Raw genomic sequence first — 20,256 nt, 5'->3', positions numbered from 1 at the left:
TACACCGTGGAAAAGGAACATGGCCCTTCAAGTGTGACAGATAGTAGCATCGCTTCTGACATGGACTTGAGTGAAGAAAGCAGGCAGCAAAACTCGTCAACACTGATTGCCTATGAAGCTGTTATTATGGTTTCGCAGAAAGACTCTCCCTGCATCTCCGGACTACAACTTCCATCCATGCTCTCACTGAGAGGCTGACAGGACTATTTAAAACTTCAGTCCCATCTCGAAGAGTACCACCCTCCATAAGAGACCACTCTGAAATCTTCTAACACTTCTCTGCCAACCTCCTGTGATGAAAGGCAAAGAATGTCTGGGGTTATGAGGTAGTGGAAGAGGTATTTAAGCCTTTGGTTGGGGTGTCTTTGCCTCCTCCTGGTGGCCAGGTTCAGTATTACCCACAAGTAAGAAATGCAGCTGTTGACTCTTCCCATATTAAGATGGAAACTATTATTTGCATAAAGGAACTATGTTCCGGTCACAGTCAGAGAATCAGGCGGAGTTCAGAAACTGAACTCACCTCAACAAGACTCTAAAATGGCGCTGCTCTGCTTCTCTTTGAAGATGAAGCGGGGCCAAGAAAATGGCATGGAGATGAAGCGCAGTTCTATTGCATTGTGCTTTATCCTGGCGCTAGAACACAATAAAAATATGACTGTCCAACAACAAAATTGTGAACAGGGCAATAAAATAATAAAGATAAACACCGCTCCACTTTCTCTCAAAAAGCGGAGGAAGGCACACCACACTTGTCTTATAGGAATGGCGCTGACAGAGAGAAGTACACTCTCCTAATAAACCCTGCTATTACTCTGAGAAGCAGGAGAATTAGCCACATTTCCAAATCACTGTAGGAGAACGTTCAAATGAACAGAACTTTAAATATAGTAGAGTGAGAATTATATATAATTCTGAGCCCCCTAAATATAGAGTTAACTCCTTCCTAGCCTTGAAGGATATTAACCCCTAAGTCTCCAAATCACATGTCATGAAGTGCTTGCCCACTGCCAGAATTATCTTACATAAAGGATGTTGTGTCTCATATAAATGCAGGAAATTCTTAACCCCTTCAGTGCCAGCCTCCTAGCCCCAGAAGGCACTTCCATACCATGTGAGCTGTCCTCCTGCCAGACAGCTAGATGTGCAGGTAAGGACACCACTCCATACAGTGACCTGTGGAAAATAGAAAGAACAGAGTAAACCTACTCTGGCTTTCTATACCAGGGCAGCAACATATTAGGAAAACACAGTGAAGCCCACATCACAAGTTAATGACTGCCATACTGAAGAGACTAACGTTGAGTACGTCTAGACCCAATCCTGAAAAAATAGGAAGAACAGAGTAAACCTACTCTGGCTTTCTATACTAGATAAAATCTTGCTTGAAGCGAAGTAATCCAATTGTTCTTCAGACACCAAAACTTCAACTCCTCCATGCACCAAGGCAAAGAGAATGACTGTGGTTTGTGGGAAGGGAAGTGATACTTAACAGCTTTGCTGTGGTGCTCTTTGCCGCCTCCTGCTTGCCAGGAGTGATATTCCCAACAGTAAATGATGAGGTTGTGGACTCACCATATCTTAGGAAAGAAAAAGAACCATGCAATTCTGTAGAATATTCGACATTTTTTAAATGCATTTAGAATTCCAACATAAATCCCTGTCTTTCACATTTAGCCAAAGGTATCCTTTAACCATTATAGGTTTACAGACATTTTGAAAAAAAACCTTAACACTTGAGAAGCAATGATTCACTCACTAAGTCATTAGTGCAAGCACTTTAAAGTGATTGTAAACTTGCCACTTTTTATAATCAGATGCTGAATGTTAGTGATATTTTAGATGGACTTTAATTGATCACTTCTAAGGAAAATGCACTTTACACTTATTTTTTAATTTAGCCATGCCTTTCTAATAGCGCATGCTTCCAACGTCCACCTCTATACTATTTTTTTGTGAGCGTCTATCCCTATGACACTTTTATTGTAGCGAGAGAGCTGATAGGAGAATAGTTCAGACAGTTAGCGCACAAAAAAAATATTACTTTTGAATTGGCGGCAGGGGCATGCGTTATTAGAATGACACAATTAGATTTAAAAATAAAGTTAAAGTTAAAGTTCATCTTCATTATAAAGTGATCAATTAAAGCCCATCTAACATACCAATTATATTTAGGATCTGATTATAAAAAGTGGAAAGATTAGCCCCACTTTAAATTGTTGGTAAAGAATGAAGAGAAAGAAAATGGGAACAATCTGTCCTGGCTGGAGTAAATCATTCAAGAACCAAGTTTTCTTGAACCCGACAGGAACCAGAAGAATCATCTGTCGTGCTGCTTGATGAATAGAATAAAAAATCTTAAAGCATATGCATATTATCAAGTTCAGACACTTGAGAACAAGATGGGAGAGCAAATTTAGGAATAGGAGGCCTAGCCCCAGGGACAGAGGAAAAAGAAGGCAACTGAACCTCTGTACTGGATTTGGATACCAAATCCTGTAAAACGACAGTAGGATTACCAAGATCACTAATGTTCTTTCTAGGCTTGGCTTGAAAATCATTCTGAGTAGACCTACCAACAGATACACAGGCTGAAACAACAAGAGGAGTAGAACAACTACTAATACTATGAAAGGGACCCTGAAGAAGTGCCTGAGAAGTTTGATCAATATCTGTTTAAACACATCATGAAGAAGAAACCACCCCTCAAGGTGTTTACTGAGGACCGTAAAAAAATAATTTCACAGATGATCATCCCTAGAATGAGAATGACCAAATCTTGACAACTATTTTTTAGCTAATATGGAATTAAAAACATTACCCTGATCACCAGGAAACCAAGATATCCCATTAGATGGATGACATATGTCACTACTGTGACCCCCTGCATTGCTGCAAAAGGAAAATAAACTTTCTTTTCAACAGAGGGTAAACCTAAAGAGCCTTGACGGTTGCACAGAGGCACAGAATCTACACTGGAAACCTTAATTCCTGAGGAAAGCAGAATTGAACTTGAATATGTGAAAAGCTGCTAGGACTGCTAACAAAGATTAAACAAGGATTACATCCTGATACAATTTCACAATATCATTGCCATACCATTCATATCTAATTCCACAAAATGTTTTAAAAAATGTTATTGAAAAAGTTGTTTCAAGGTATATCATAATTATCAATATATAAATAAAAAAGCCTGAAAAATTAAAAGTACACACACACAATTTTATATTAAAGGGACAGTCAAGTCCAAAAAAAACTTTCATTTTTCAAATAGGGCATGCAATTTTAAACAACTTTCCAATTTACTTTTATCAACAATTTTGCTTTGTTCTCTTGGTATTCTAGTTGAAAGCAAACCTAGGAAGGCTCATATGATAATTTATAAGCCCTTGAAGGCCGCCTCTATTTTATTTACTTTTCACAGCAGGGGAGAGCAAGCTCTTGTAGGCCATATAGATAGCATTGTGATCACGCTCGTGGCTAGTGGCAGACACTGCACTAATTAGCTAAAATGCAAGTCAATAGATAACTAAAAGTCATGTGATTAGGGGCGGTCAGAAACATAATTTATGTAAGAACTTACCTGATAAATTCATTTCTTTCATATTAGCAAGAGTCCATGAGCTAGTGACGTATGGGATATACATTCCTACCAGGAGGGGCAAAGTTTCCCAAACCTCAAAATGCCTACAAATACACCCCTCACCACACCCACAAATCAGTTTAACGCATAGCCAAGAAGTGGGGTGATAAGAAAAAAGTGTGAAAGCATAAAAATTAAGGAATTGGAATAATTGTGCTTTATACAAAAAAATCATAACCACCACAAAAAGGGTGGGCCTCATGGACTCTTGCTAATATGAAAGAAATGAATTTATCAGGTAAGTTCTTACATAAATTATGTTTTCTTTCATGTAATTAGCAAGAGTTCATGAGCTAGTGACATATGGGATAATGACTACCCAAGATGTGGATCTTTCCACGCAAGAGTCACTAGAGAGGGAGGGATAAAATAAAGACAGCCAATTCCGCTGAAAATAATCCACACCCAAAATAAAGTTTAAATCTTATAATGAAAAAAACTGAAATTATAAGCAGAAGAATCAAACTGAAACAGCTGCCTGAAGTACTTTTCTACCAAAAACTGCTTCAGAAGAAGAAAACACATCAAAATGGTAGAATTTAGTAAAAGTATGCAAAGAAGACCAAGTTGCTGCTTTGCAAATCTGATCAACCGAAGCTTCATTCCTAAACGCCCAGGAAGTAGAAACTGACCTAGTAGAATGAGCTGTAATCCTTTGAGGCGGAGTTTTACCCGACTCGACATAAGCATGATGAATTAAAGATTTCAACCAAGATGCCAAAGAAATGGCAGAGGCCTTCTGACCTTTCCTAGAACCGGAAAAGATAACAAATAGACTAGAAGTCTTTCGGAAATTCTTAGTAGCTTCAACATAATATTTCAAAGCTCTAACTACATCCAAAGAATGCAATGATCTCTCCTTAGAATTCTTAGGATTAGGACATAATGAAGGAACCACAATTTCTCTACTAATGTTGTTAGAATTCACAACCTTAGGTAAAGATTTAAAAGAAGTTCGCAACACCGCCTTATCCTGATGAAAAATCAGAAAAGGAGACTCACAAGAAAGAGCAGATAATTCAGAAACTCTTCTAGCAGAAGAGATGGCCAAAAGAAACAAAACTTTCCAAGAAAGTAATTTAATGTCCAATGAATGCATAGGTTCAAACGGAGGAGCTTGAAGAGCCCCCAGAACCAAATTCAAACTCCAAGGAGGAGAAATTGACTTAATGACAGGTTTTATACGAACCAAAGCTTGTACAAAACAATGAATGTCAGGAAGATTAGCAATCTTTCTGTGAAAAAGAACAGAAAGAGCAGAGATTTGTCCTTTCAAGGAACTTGCAGACAAACCTTTATCCAAACCATCCTGAAGAAACTGTAAAATTCTCGGAATTCTAAAAGAATGCCAGGAAAAATGATGAAAAAGACACCAAGAAATGTAAGTCTTCCAGACTCGATAATATATCTTCCTAGATACAGATCTACGAGCCTGTAACATAATATTAATCACAGAGTCAGAGAAACCTCTTTGACTAAGAATCAAGCATTCAATCTCCATACCTTTAAATTTAAATTTAAGGATTTGAGATCCTGATGGAAAAAAGGACCTTGCAACAGAAGGTCTGGTCTTAACGGAAGAGTCCACGGTTGGCAAGAGGCCATCCGGACAAGATCTGCATACCTGTGAGGTCATGCTGGAGCCACCAGCAGAACAAACGAGCATTCCTTCAAAATCTTGGAGATTACTCTTGGGAGAAGAACTAGAGGCGGAAAGATATAGGCAGGATGATACTTCCAAGGAAGTGACAATGCATCCACTGCTTCCGCTTGAGGATCCCTGGATCTGAACAGATACCTGGGAAGTTTCTTGTTTAGATGAGAAGCCATCAGATCTATTTCTGGAAGTCCCCACATTTGAACATTCTGAAGAAATACCTCTGGGTGAAGAGACCATTCGCCCGGATGTAACGTTTGGCGACTGAGATAATCCGCTTCCCAATTGTCTATACCTGGGATATGAACCGCAGAAACTAGACAGGAGCTGGATTCCGCCCATACCAGTATTAGAGATACTTCTTTCATAGCCAGAGGACTGTGAGTCCCTCCTTGATGATTGATGTATGCCACAGTTGTGACATTGTCTGTCTGAAAACAAATGAACGATTCTCTCTTTAGAAGAGGCCATGACTGAAGAGCTCTGAAAATTGCACGGAGTTCCAAAATATTGATTGGTAATCTCACCTCCTGAGATTCCCATACCCCTTGTGCTGTCAGAGACCCCCAAACAGCTCCCCAACCTGTCAGACTTGCATCTGTTGAAATTACAGTCCAGGTCGGAAGAACAAAAGAAGCCCCCTGAACTAAACGATGGTGATCTGTCCACCACGTCAGAGAGTGTCGTACAATCGGTTTTAAAGATATTAATTGAGATATCTTTGTGTAATCCCTGCACCACTGGTTCAGCATACAGAGCTGAAGAGGTCGCATGTGAAAACGAGCAAAGGGGATCGCATCCGATGCAGCAGTCATAAGACCTAGAATTTCAATGCATAAGGCTACCGAAGGGAATGATTGTGATGGAAGGTTTCGACAAGCTGAGATCAATTTTAGACGTCTCTTGTCTGTCAGGGACAGAGTCATGGACGCTGAATCTATCTGGAAACCTAAAAAGGTTACCCTTGTCTGAGGAATCAATGAACTTTTCGGTAAATTTATCCTCCAACCATGATTTTTAAGAAACAACACAAGTCGATTCGTATAAGATTCTGCTAAATGTGAAGACTGAGCAAGTACCAAGATATCGTCCAAATAAAGAAATACCACAATACCCTGTTCTCTGATTACAGACAGAAGGGCACCGAGAACCTTTGTAAAAATTCTTGGAGCTGTTGCTAGGCCAAACGGCAGAGCCACAAAGTGGTAATGCTTGTCTAGGAAAGAGAATCTCAGAAACTGATAGTGATCTGGATGAATCGGAATATGCAGATATGCATCCTGTAAATCTATTGTGGACATATAATGCCCTTGCTGAACAAAAGGCAGGATAGTCCTTATAGTTACCATTTTGAATGTTGGTATCCTTACATAACGATTCAATATTTTTAGATCCAGAACTGGTCTGAAGGAATTCTCCTTCTTTGGTACAATGAAAGATTTGAATAAAACCCCAGCCCCTGTTCCAGAACTGGAACTGGCATAATTACTCCAGCCAACTCTAGATCTGAAACACATTCCAGAAATGCTTGAGCCTTCGCTGGATTTACTGGGACACGGGAAAGAAAAATCTCTTTGCAGGAGGCCTTATCTTGAAGCCAATTCTGTACCCTTCTGAAACAATGTTTTGAATCCAAAGATTGTCAATTGAATTGATCCAAATTTCTTTGAAAAATCGTAATCTGCCCCCTACCAGCTGGGCTGGAATGAGGGCCGCACCTTCATGTAGACTTGGGAGCTGGCTTTGATTTTCTAAAAGGCTTGGATTTATTCCAGACTGGAGATGGTTTCCAAACTGATACAGCTCCTGTGGGTGAAGGATCAGGCTTTTGTTCCTTATTGTGACGAAAGGAACAAAAACGATTATTAGACCTAAATTTACCTTTAGATTTTTTATCCTGTGGTAAAAAAGTTCCTTTCCCTCCAGTAACAGTTGAGATAATAGAATCCAACTGAGAACCAAATAATTTATTACCCTGGAAAGAAAGGGAAAGCAAAGTTGACTTAGAAGACATATCAGCATTCCAAGTTTTAAGCCATAAAGCTCTTCTAGCTAAAATAGCTAGAGACATATACCTGACATCAACTCTAATGATATCAAAGATGGCATCACAAATAAAGTTATTAGCATGTTGAAGAAGATTAACAATGCTATGAGAATTATGATCTGTTACTTGTTGCGCTAAAGCTTCTAACCAAAAAGTTGAAGATGCAGCAACAACCGATAAAGATATAGCAGGTCTAAGAAGATTACCTGAACATAAGTAAGCTTTCCTTAGAAAAGATTAAATCTTCCTATCTAAAGGATCCTTAAAGGAAGTACTATCTGCCGTAGGAATAGTAGTACGTTTAGCAAGAGTAGAGACAGCCCCATCAACTTTAGGGATTTTGTCCCAAAATTCTAATCTGTCAGATGGCACAGGATATAATTGCTTAAAACGTTTAGAAGGAGTAAATGAATTACCCAAATTATTCCATTCCCTGGAGATTACTTCATAAATAGCATCAGGGACAGGAAACACTTCTGGAATAACTACAGGAGATTTAAAAACCTTATTTAAACGTTTAGATTTAGTATCAAGAGGACCAGAATCCTCTATTTCTAATGCAATTAAGACATCTTTAAGTAAAGAACGAATAAATTCCATTTTGAATAAATATGAAGATTTATCAGCATCAACCTCTGAGACAGAATCCTCTGAACCAGAGGAACCATTATCAGAATCAGAATGATGATGTTCATTTAAAAATTCATCTGAAAAATGAGAAGTTTTAAAAGACCTTTTACGTTTACTAGAAGGAGGAATAACAGACATAGCCTTCTTAATGGATTTAGAAACAAAACAGAATTTATGTTTACCTGATAAATTACTTTCTCCAACGGTGTGTCCGGTCCACGGCGTCATCCTTACTTGTGGGGATATTCTCTTCCCCAACAGGAAATGGCAAAGAGCCCAGCAAAGCTGGTCACATGATCCCTCCTAGGCTCCGCCTTCCCCAGTCATTCGACCGACGTAAAGGAGGAATATTTGCATAGGAGAAATCATATGATACCGTGGTGACTGTAGTTAAAGAAAATAAATTATCAGACCTGATTAAAAAAACCAGGGCGGGCCGTGGACCGGACACACCGTTGGAGAAAGTAATTTATCAGGTAAACATAAATTCTGTTTTCTCCAACATAGGTGTGTCCGGTCCACGGCGTCATCCTTACTTGTGGGAACCAATACCAAAGCTTTAGGACACGGATGAAGGGAGGGAGCAAATCAGGTCACCTAGATGGAAGGCACCACGGCTTGCAAAACCTTTCTCCCAAAAATAGCCTCAGAAGAAGCAAAAGTATCAAATTTGTAAAATTTAGTAAAAGTGTGCAGTGAAGACCAAGTCGCTGCCTTACATATCTGATCAACAGAAGCCTCGTTCTTGAAGGCCCATGTGAAAGCCACGGCCCTAGTGGAATGAGCTGTGATTCTTTCAGGAGGCTGCCGTCCGGCAGTCTCGTAAGCCAATCTGATGATGCTTTTAAGCCAAAAAGAGAGAGAGGTAGAAGTTGCTTTTTGACCTCTCCTTTTACCAGAATAAACAACAAACAAGGAAGATGTTTGTCTAAAATCCTTTGTAGCATCTAAATAGAATTTTAGAGCACGAACCACATCCAAATTGTGCAACAAACGTTCCTTCTTTGAAGCTGGATTCGGACACAAAGAAGGCACGACTATCTCCTGGTTAATGTTTTTGTTAGAAACAACTTTCGGAAGAAAACCAGGTTTAGTACGCAAAACCACCTTATCTGCATGGAACACCAGATAAGGAGGAGAACACTGCAGAGCAGATAACTCTGAAACTCTTCTAGCAGAAGAAATTGGAACCAAAAACAAAACTTTACAAGATAATAACTTAATATCAACGGAATGTAAGGGTTCAAACGGAACCCCCTGAAGAACTGAAAGAACTAAATTGAGACTCCAAGGAGGAGTCAAAGGTTTGTAAACAGGCTTGATTCTAACCAGAGCCTGAACAAAAGCTTTAACATCTGGCACAGCCGCCAGCTTTTTGTGAAGTAAAACAGATAAAGCAGAAATCTGTCCCTTCAAAGAACTTGCAGATAATCCTTTCTCCAAACCCTCTTGTAGAAAGGATAGAATCTTAGGAATTTTTATCTTGTTCCATAGGAATCCTTTAGATTCACACCAACAGATATATTTTTTCCATATTTTATGGTAAATTTTTCTAGTTACAGGCTTTCTGGCCTGAACAAGAGTATCAATGACAGAATCTGAGAACCCTCGCTTTGATAAAATCAAGCGTTCAATCTCCAAGCAGTCAGTTGAAGTGAGACCAGATTCGGATGTTCGAACGGACCTTGAACAAGAAGGTCCCGTCTCAAAGGTAGCTTCCATGGTGGAGCCGATGACATATTCACCAGGTCTGCATACCAAGTCCTGCGTGGCCACGCAGGAGCTATCAAGATCACCGATGCCCTCTCCTGATAGATCCTGGCTACCAGCCTGGGGATGAGAGGAAACGGTGGGAATACATACGCTAGTTTGAAGGTCCAAGGTGCTACTAGTGCATCTACTAGAGTCGCCTTGGGATCCCTGGATCTGGACCCGTAGCAAGGAACCTTGAAGTTCTGACGAGAGGCCATCAGATCCATGTCTGGACTGCCCCACAACTGAGTAATTTGGGCAAAGATTTCCGGATGGAGTTCCCACTCCCCTGGATGAAATGACTGACGACTCAGAAAATCCGCTTCCCAATTTTCCACTCCTGGAATGTGGATTGCAGACAAGTGGCAGGAGTGAGACTCCGCCCAATGAATGATTTTGGTCACTTCTTCCATCGCCAGGGAACTCCTTGTTCCCCCCTGATGGTTGATGTACGCAACAGTCGTCATGTTGTCCGATTGAAACCTTATGAATTTGGCCTTTGCTAGCTGAGGCCAAGCCTTGAGAGCATTGAATATCGCTCTTAGTTCCAGAATATTTATCGGGAGAAGAGATTCTTCCCGAGACCAAAGACCCTGAGCTTTCAGGAGTCCCCAGACCGCGCCCCAGCCCACCAGACTGGCGTCGGTCGTGACAATGACCCACTCTGGTCTGCGGAAGCTCATCCCCTGTGACAGGTTGTCCAGGGACAGCCACCAACGGAGTGAATCTCTGGTCCTCTGATCTACTTGTATCGTCGGAGACAAGTCTGTATAATCCCCATTCCACTGACTGAGCATGCACAGTTGTAATGGTCTCAGATGAATTCGCGCAAAAGGAACTATGTCCATTGCCGCGACCATCAAACCTATTACTTCCATGCACTGCGCTATGGAAGGAAGAGGAACAGAATGAAGTACTTGACAAGAGTTTAGAAGTTTTGATTTTCTGGCCTCTGTCAGAAAAATCCTCATTTCTAAGGAGTCTATTATTGTTCCCAAGAAGGGAACTCTTGTTGACGGAGATAGAGAACTTTTTTCTACGTTCACTTTCCACCCGTGAGATCTGAGAAAGGCCAGGACGATGTCCGTGTGAGCCTTTTCTTGTGGAAGGGACAACGCTTGAATCAGAATGTCGTCCAAGTAAGGTACTACTGCAATGCCCCTTGGTCTTAGCACCGCTAGAAGGGACCCCAGTACCTTTGTGAAAATTCTTGGAGCAGTGGCTAATCCGAACGGAAGTGCCACAAACTGGTAATGCTTGTCCAGAAAGGCGAACCTTAGGAACCGATGATGTTCCTTGTGGATAGGAATATGTAGATACGCATCCTTTAAATCCACCGTGGTCATGAATTGACCTTCCTGGATGGAAGGAAGAATTGTTCGAATGGTTTCCATTTTGAACGATGGAACCTTGAGAAACTTGTTTAGGATCTTGAGATCTAAGATTGGTCTGAATGTTCCCTCTTTTTTGGGAACTATGAACAGATTGGAGTAGAACCCCATCCCTTGTTCTCCTAATGGAACAGGATGAATCACTCCCATTTTTAACAGGTCTTCTACACAATGTAAGAATGCCTGTTTTTTTATGTGGTCTGAAGACAATTGAGACCTGTGGAACCTCCCCCTTGGGGGAAGCCCCTTGAATTCCAGAAGATAACCTTGGGAGACTATTTCCAGCGCCCAAGGATCCAGAACATCTCTTGCCCAAGCCTGAGCGAAGAGAGAGAGTCTGCCCCCCACCAGATCCGGTCCCGGATCGGGGGCCAACATCTCATGCTGTCTTGGTAGCAGTGGCAGGTTTCTTGGCCTGCTTACCTTTGTTCCAGCCTTGCATTGGCCTCCAGGCTGGCTTGGCTTGAGAAGTATTACCCTCTTGCTTAGAGGATGTAGCACTTGGGGCTGGTCCGTTTCTGCGAAAGGGACGAAAATTTGGTTTATTTTTAGCCTTGAAAGACCTATCCTGAGGAAGGGCGTGGCCCTTACCCCCAGTGATATCAGAAATAATCTCTTTCAAGTCAGGGCCAAACAGCGTTTTCCCCTTGAAAGGAATGTTAAGCAATTTATTCTTGGAAGACGCATCCGCTGACCAAGATTTTAGCCAAAGCGCTCTGCGCGCCACAATAGCAAACCCAGAATTTTTCGCCGCTAATCTAGCCAATTGCAAAGTGGCGTCTAAGGTGAAAGAATTAGCCAATTTGAGAGCATGGATTCTGTCCAAAATCTCCTCATAAGAAGAATCTTTATTGAGCGCCTTTTCTAGTTCATCGAACCAGAAACACGCTGCTGTAGTGACAGGAACAATGCATGAAATTGGTTGTAGAAGGTAACCTTGCTGAACAAACATCTTTTTAAGCAAACCCTCTGATTTTTTATCCATAGGATCTTTGAAAGCACAACTATCTTCTATGGGTATAGTGGTGCGTTTGTTTAGAGTAGAAACCGCCCCCTCGACCTTGGGGACTGTCTGCCATAAGTCCTTTCTGGGGTCGACCATAGGAAACAATTTCTTGAATATAGGGGGAGGGACGAAAGGTATGCCGGGCCTTTCCTATTCTTTGTTTACAATATCCGCCACCCGCTTGGGTATAGGAAAAGCTTCGGGGGGCCCCGGGACCTCTAGGAACTTGTCCATCTTACATAATTTCTCTGGAATGACCAAATTCTCACAATCATCCAGAGTAGACAACACCTCCTTAAGCAGAGCGCGGAGATGTTCCAATTTAAATTTGAATATAATCACATCAGGTTCAGCTTGTTGAGAAATTTTCCCTGAATCTGAAATTTCTCCCTCAGACAAAACCTCCCTGGCCCCCTCAGACTGGTGTAGGGGCACTTCAGAAACAATATCATCAGCGTCCTCATGCTCTTCCGTATTTTCTAAAACAGAGCAGTCGCGCTTTCGCTGATAAGTGGGCATTTTGGCTAAAATGTGTTTGATAGAATTATCCATTACAGCCGTTAATTGTTGCATAGTAAGGAGTATTGGCGCACTAGATGTACTAGGGGCCTCCTGTGTGGGCAAGACTGGCGTAGACGAAGGAGGGGATGATGCAGTACCATGCTTACTCCCCTCACTTGAGGAATCATCTTGGGCATCATTTTCTCTAAATTTTGTGTCACATAAATCACATCTATTTAAATGAGAAGGAACCTTGGCTTCCCCACATACAGAACATAGTCTATCTGGTAGTTCAGACATGTTAAACAGGCATAAACCTGATAACAAAGTACAAAAAACGTTTTAAAATAAAACCGTTACTGTCACTTTAAATTTTAAACTGAACACACTTTATTACTGCAAATGTGAAAAAGTATGAAGGAATTGTTCAAAATTCACCAAAATTTCACCACAGTGTCTTAAAGCCTTAAAAGTATTGCACACCAAATTTGAAAGCTTTAACTCTTAAAATAACGGAACCAGAGCCGTTTTTATATTAAACCCCTATACAGTCCCTGGTATCTGCTTTGCTGAGACCCAACCAAGCCCAAAGGGGAATACGATACCAAATGACGCCTTCAGAAAGCCTTTTCTATGCATCAGAGCTCCTCACACATGCATCTGCATGTCATGCTTCCCAAAAACAAGTGCGCAATAGAGGCGCGAAAATGAGGCTCTGCCTATGATTAGGGAAAGCCCCTAGAGAATAAGGTGTCCAATACAGTGCCTGCCGGTTATTTTACATAATTCCCAAGAATAAAATAATTCCTCAAAGCTATGAAGTATTAAAAATGCTTATATATCAATCGTTTTAGCCCAGAAAATGTCTACCAGTCTTAAAAGCCCTTGTGAAGCCCTTTATTCTTATGTAATAAAAATGGCTTACCGGATCCCATAGGGAAAATGACAGCTTCCAGCATTACATCGTCTTGTTAGAAATGTGTCATACCTCAAGCAGCAAAAGTCTGCTCACTGTTTCCCCCAACTGAAGTTAATTCCTCTCAACAGTCCTGTGTGGAAACAGCCATCGATTTTAGTAACGGTTGCTAAAATCATTTTCCTCTTACAAACAGAAATCTTCATCACTTTTCTGTTTCAGAGTAAATAGTACATACCAGCACTATTTTAAAATAACAAACTCTTGATTGAAGAATAAAAACTACAGTTAAACACCAAAAAACTCTAAGCCATCTCCGTGGAGATGTTGCCTGTACAACGGCAAAGAGAATGACTGGGGAAGGCGGAGCCTAGGAGGGATCATGTGACCAGCTTTGCTGGGCTCTTTGCCATTTCCTGTTGGGGAAGAGAATATCCCCACAAGTAAGGATGACGCCGTGGACCGGACACACCTATGTTGGAGAAAATCTCTTATGTTAACAGGAACACTCTGAGTATTAGATGTTGACGGAACAGCAACAGGTAATGTAACATTACTAAAGGAAATATTATCTGCATTAACAAGTTTGTCATGACATTCATTACAAACAACAGCTGGAGGAACAGATACCACAAGTTTACAGCAGATACACTTAACTTTGGTAGATCCAGCACCAGGCAGCATTTTTCCAGAAGTATCTTCTGACTCAGTGTCAATCTGGGACATCTTGCAATATGTAGTAGAAAAAACAACATATAAAGCAAAATTGATCAAATTCCTTAAATGACAGTTTCAGGAATGGGAAAAAATGCCAGTGAACAAGCTTCTAGCAACCAGAAGCAATAAAAAATGAGACTTAAATAATGTGGAGACAATAGTGACGCCCATATTTTTTACATCCAGAACGCCGACACTTTTGGCGCAAAAAAACCCGTCAAAAATGACGCAACTTCCGGCAACACGTATGACGCCGGAAAAAGGAAAAAAAATTTGCGCCAAAAAAGTCCGCGCAAAGAATGACGCAATAAAATGAAGCATTTTCAGCCCCCGCGAGCCTAACAGCCCACAGGGAAAAAAGTCAAATTTTAAGGTAAGAAAAAAATTGATTTATTCATATGCATTATCCCAAATATGAAACTGACTGTCTGAAATAAGGAACGTTGAACATCCTGAGTCAAGGCAAATAAATGTTTGAATACATATATTTAGAACTTTACATAAAAGTGCCCAACCATAGCTTAGAGTGTCACAGAAAATAAGACTTACTTACCCCAGGACACTCATCTACATGTAGTAGAAAGCCAAACCAGTACTGAAACGAGAATCAGTAGAGGTAATGGTATATATAAGAGTATATTGTCGATCTGAAAAGGGAGGTAAGAGATGAATCTCTACGACCGATAACAGAGAACCTATGAAATAGACCCCGTAGAAGGAGATCATTGAATTCAAATAGGCAATACTCTCCTCACATCACTCTGACATTCACTGCACGCTGAGAGGAAAACCGGGCTCCAACCTGCTGCGGAGCGCATATCAACGTAGAATCTAGCACAAACTTACTTCACCACCTCCATAGGAGGCAAAGTTTGTAAAACTGATTTGTGGGTGTGGTGAGGGGTGTATTTGTAGGCATTTTGAGGTCTGGGAAACTTTGCCCCTCCTGGTAGGAATGTGTATCCCATATGTCACTAGTTCATGGACTCTTGCTAATTACATGAAAGAAAGATGCTTAGATACAAGTTAGTCACAGAAGTAAAAAGTGTATTAATATAACTGTTGATTTTGCAAAACTGGGGGATGGGTAATAAAGGGATTATCTATCTTTTTAAACAACAAAAATTCTGGTGTTGACTGTCCTTTTAAGTTTATCTCTTTATTTTTATTTTATTTTATTATTACTACTTATAACAGTGTATTGTTGTATCGAAAGTTAAAAAGGATGTTGTGTGTGTCTTTTTTTTGGCACCAAAAAAGTTAAAACCAGAGTACAAATCGATGTCACTATTTTATTGACCATCTAAAAACAGACCCTGAGAAAATATATAACAAATGAGCTTTTCAATATATGTTCAGGTTTAAAAAATGTTTTATATGATTGTAAATTAAAAAAATACACTCAAGGTAAACTGGAAATAATTAAACATTTATTTTCATTAAGCATCATTTATCTCTGACCGTGACAATTGTATCGAAAAAACACAAGAAATGACAGCATTGTGCAGGAGATGAATAAGTTATTCACAACATTACACAACAGAGTAATGCAAAGGCAGAAAATAGAGAAAGCATCTAGAGCACTTGTTCCACTTAGCAATTTTGCCAAGGTACTTTTGGGTGCTTTGTGCCATTGTTAAGCACGTGTCCTAAGGCAGGGAATGCAATTGTGCAGTCAGGTGCAGAAAGCGTCTTCTTCAAAATGTTACAACTCCATTTCGGGAGTTCAAGGCCGGTAGCGATGGCAACACTCCTATAACATCTTGAAAAAAAAAGGTTTCTATTGTAGGCTTCAGAGGCACAGTGAAAAACAGTAAGAGCACCAAATATGCCATAAACAAAGGAACATTGGGAGGGGTATGAGAGAGTTCAGTTTCCATGCATACTATAAAAATATACAGAAAAGGGGGGGGGGATACATCCATAATACCCAGTAAATACAACAAAAACCACCACATATACATGAAGCTTCCCATATTAGTAAGCAACAAAAAGTAACCATTCAAATGTGAACCAACTCAAAATGTGTCCATGTACTATGAAACCATCATGAAGTATAAATCTGTACCAAAAGTTCTACAGCTAACTATGATTCCTTATAGAAACAAAGACACTACACTGGTAAAATGTGAACACTTTATTTTAGGGAATATGATAAAAATAGCATTTATTTTATTTATATTTTTACAAGATAGTCTCAAAATGTAAAATATATTTTGGAGTCTTTGTATCCTTTGTAGGATAAAAAGGTATGAAACCCAAAAAACTTATTTCATTTTAAAGGTAGGGCATACAATTTTAAACTACTTTCCAATTTATCAAATTTGCTTCATTCTCTTGACATCCTTTATTAAAGGAGCAGCAGTGAATGACAAGAGGCAAAGGTGTGCAGTCACCAATAAGCAGCTAGCTCCCATCTCCTGGGCCTAACTAGGTATGTTTTTTTAACAAAGGATACCCAGAGAATGAAGCAAATTAGATATAGCAAATTGGAAAGTTATTTAAAATTGTATGCGCTATCTGAATCATAAAGGGAAAAAAAAATTTGTTTCATGTCACTTTAAATATAGAAAATAGATCATGTCCGACAGACATTGCTGAATGCGGACAGCATACAGTGTCAGCATTTAACATTGCACAAGCAGTTCTGGTGAACTGCTTGTCCAATGCCACCCACTAACAGGGGGTGTCAATCAACCCAATCGTAAACAATTGGCGGATTGATGTCCGCAGTCTCAGAGGAGGCGTACAAGTTAAGGAGCAGTGGGTCTTAAGACCGCTGCTTCTTAACTGCTGTTTCCGGCGAGCCTAAGGCTCACTCAGAAAGAGCCGCATTTGGGCCAATTGACAGCTTGTTAAATCGGCCCCTATCTTTCCACATACTCTCCCTCCCGCTCCCTTCTCTCTGCTCATGAGCTCCTTCTCTCTTGTTAGATCCTCACATTCCCGTCAACAAGACTTCTCCAGACTGGCCTCTATTTTGTGGGACTCTCTGCCTCGCTCTACATGACTCTCCCCTAGTTTTAAAACTTCCAAGCACTCCTTAAAGACTACTGTTCAGCGACGCATATAATATACACCTATTTTCATTTCCTAGTTCCTCTCCTCCTTTTAGCTATACCCTTGAACCCCCTTAGCATGCAAGCCTACGAGCCTAGCTGCTTTGTAGATCACCTTCATAAGAGATGATTTACAAAAATAAAACTCTTGGCAAGGCCCTCCATCCCTTTGTCTCCCATAACTGTCACCTTGCATATTAGACCCATGTCTTTAGCACTGCAGAATCTGTTGGTGCTCTACAAATAACTGATGGTAATAATAATAATAATAATAATAATAATAATAATAATAATAATCTTAACCTGAAAAATAGACCTCCATTATTGATAGAGAATACCAGAAAAGAAGAAACTGGAGTATCCTAGACTAAACTAAAACCAATACATGGAAAATCATGAGACAACATAGACTTATCTTGAAAGCTTTAGGCTATCCAAACTCCTTTGAAACATGTTCTGAACATAAATTAGTTGTTTACAAAGATTATTCTCCTTTATGGAAGAGATGCTTCCAAGCAAACAATTTAACCTGATGGTGCAGCACACACACACATTTTGTATAACTGACCTAAGCAAATAAGTACTACAAAACAGCAAAATATTATCAAAATTATTTAAGGAAAACCTGCAACATATGCATTGTTTTAGGGTTACTAGTAAAAAAAAAACACCTTCACAGAAAAGTGGCTTTTCTCTGGGTGCAATCACAGCGCATACTCTTTTATGCAAGCAAACCTGAGTAAGGTCAGTTTGACCCATGCATAAGTAAATACAAAAGTAATTTTGATTAGAATTAGGGTGTGTGGTAATATAAAATGCAGAATATTACAATTACATATTGAATATGTAACTAATGGGAAAGGAGGAGTGCAGAAAAAGATAATTACTTAAAATGTTCATCTATTCTAAATAGACACAAGGCAAATATTAAACTAGTATCTAAAATGAGTATGTCCATAACTGTCATTAACATTATTTGTAGTACTACTATTGCTGGGTTTATTGGTTTAGGTGTTTTAATATTTGGACATTTACTGTGACAGATGCACTCTCTATCGCAAAACTATTGTGCTCACTAACCAGCATTTCCCTATTCCAACATAATAATTTGTGAAGACATTTGCTTCCATTACATAACAAAATCATCTTCCTACACTCTGCTCTACATAGCCTCACAAAAAAGCACCTTAAATGGACAGTTTACTCAAAATGTTTCTCCCCATTAATTTGTTCCCAATGATCCACTTTACCTGCTGGAGTGTATTAAATTGTTTACAAGTATTTACATTACCCTTATATTGGCATTTGAATTAGTTGATTTAGCCTGTGGTATCCCCCCACCTATCCTGAAAGTTTTGGGCTTTAATGCCAAGCTGTGTAAACACAACTAGCAGAAGAAATTACACTCCCAGTGGGGTATAGACGAGATAAGTTATAATACAATGTTAATTTCCCATTGTTCTCTCCAAGTATTGGTGGTTGGTTACGGATAGATATAAGATAAACAAGCATCTATATGTACACAATGTGATAAAGTAATGAGATCAGATTATATCTACAAAAAAACAATTTTATTAGGTTGTGGCCTCAAAACACAAATAAACCTTAAAAAGCAAATCTCATACACTTTATACTCTGTAGCTGGTAAAAAATGTATTGGAAACACATTAAGGGAAAAACAATTGTATAGTATACTGTCCCTTTAAGTTAAAATGCCTCTATAAAGGGACACTAAACACTAAATACATACACCTACCTCTAGTCAGAGTTGTCACATTCTCAAAAATTGATGTAAAAAAAAATTAAAAATAAATAAGGTCTTAACCACCTTGTCGGATAAACCTCTGTTAGACAAAGTCAAAATCCCAAACTGACATTCAATCGCCATGGCAGGCAAGTGGAAATCTGAACAAGCTCAGCATACTACAAGGCCCAGCCAGATCAATCAGAATCACTGACACATGTCCCTGCTTTATTCTTACTATTCTATAAAAAAAATAAAAAAAAAATATATATATATATATATATATATATATATATATATATATATATTTCATAGTGATGAGATTCCACAAGCCTTACACTTGGGATTCAACTCCTGGCGACTAGGAGGAGGTAAAGATACGCAACACACCAAGAGCTTTTAATCTGTCCCACCTCTCTGATATCTTAGTCTAACGTATAGCCAAGAAAAATTAGAAAGAAAAAAAAAAAAAAGAAAAACAGGAAAGGACAAAGCAAGTGGAGAATAAATGTGGGTAGGTCTCGTGAACTCTCACCACCATAAAATAAATTAATTTAGCACATACAATATCAATATATATATATATATATATATACACACACATATATATATATATATATATATATATATATATTGTGAATATATATATATATATATATATATATATATATATTTATATATATATTTTGTATTGTGGCTGGAGGTCCTCATATGAAACACTTGATCCAATACCCAAGCTGTGGGGTTCACGAAAATAGATATTTTATTTTGCCCCAGTCAATATCCGAGAGACCTCCATCCCTAAGTAACTTTTAAACAGGTTGAAAATCTAATCACACATTAGATAGAGTAGACTTCCTAGAGTAGTATATAAAATGTGTGCTATCGATGAAAATGTGTACATGCTGAGAGAGAGAAAGAAAATACATCCACACTCACTGGATTTACATAACCAGAAAGAAAGTGTTGTTTTTTTGGCCAAAACAGAGGACACTTCGGCATGGATTTTGTGTTTTGACTTTTTTTGCTCAAACCAAAGTGGGTGTGTGGCTTTCCTCCTAGCCTTATAGAATGGGTGAGTTCTTAGTAAAGCTACTTGGGAATGGCTATTCCAGGCTTTTGTGCAACTCATTATTTTACCCTGAATAGACAAATGGATGTATGTTCCATGGTGGGCCTGTGGCTTAATTGCTCTT

At 39.3% G+C, this 20,256-nt stretch overlaps 1 protein-coding gene across 1 annotated transcript in view; it reads right to left on the bottom strand.

The window, feature by feature from the left end:
* CDKAL1 (CDK5 regulatory subunit associated protein 1 like 1) overlaps window positions 1-20,256 on the bottom strand; it is a 2,417,072-nt gene that overhangs the window by 939,510 nt on the left and 1,457,306 nt on the right. The gene's annotated exons all lie outside the window — the stretch shown is intronic.

Source organism: Bombina bombina, chromosome 5 (genome assembly GCF_027579735.1).
Source record: "Bombina bombina isolate aBomBom1 chromosome 5, aBomBom1.pri, whole genome shotgun sequence".
NCBI classification, from domain to species: Eukaryota; Metazoa; Chordata; class Amphibia; order Anura; family Bombinatoridae; genus Bombina; species Bombina bombina.
Note: the sequence above shows the minus strand (reverse complement) of the source record. Positions and strands in the feature narration are given on the sequence as shown.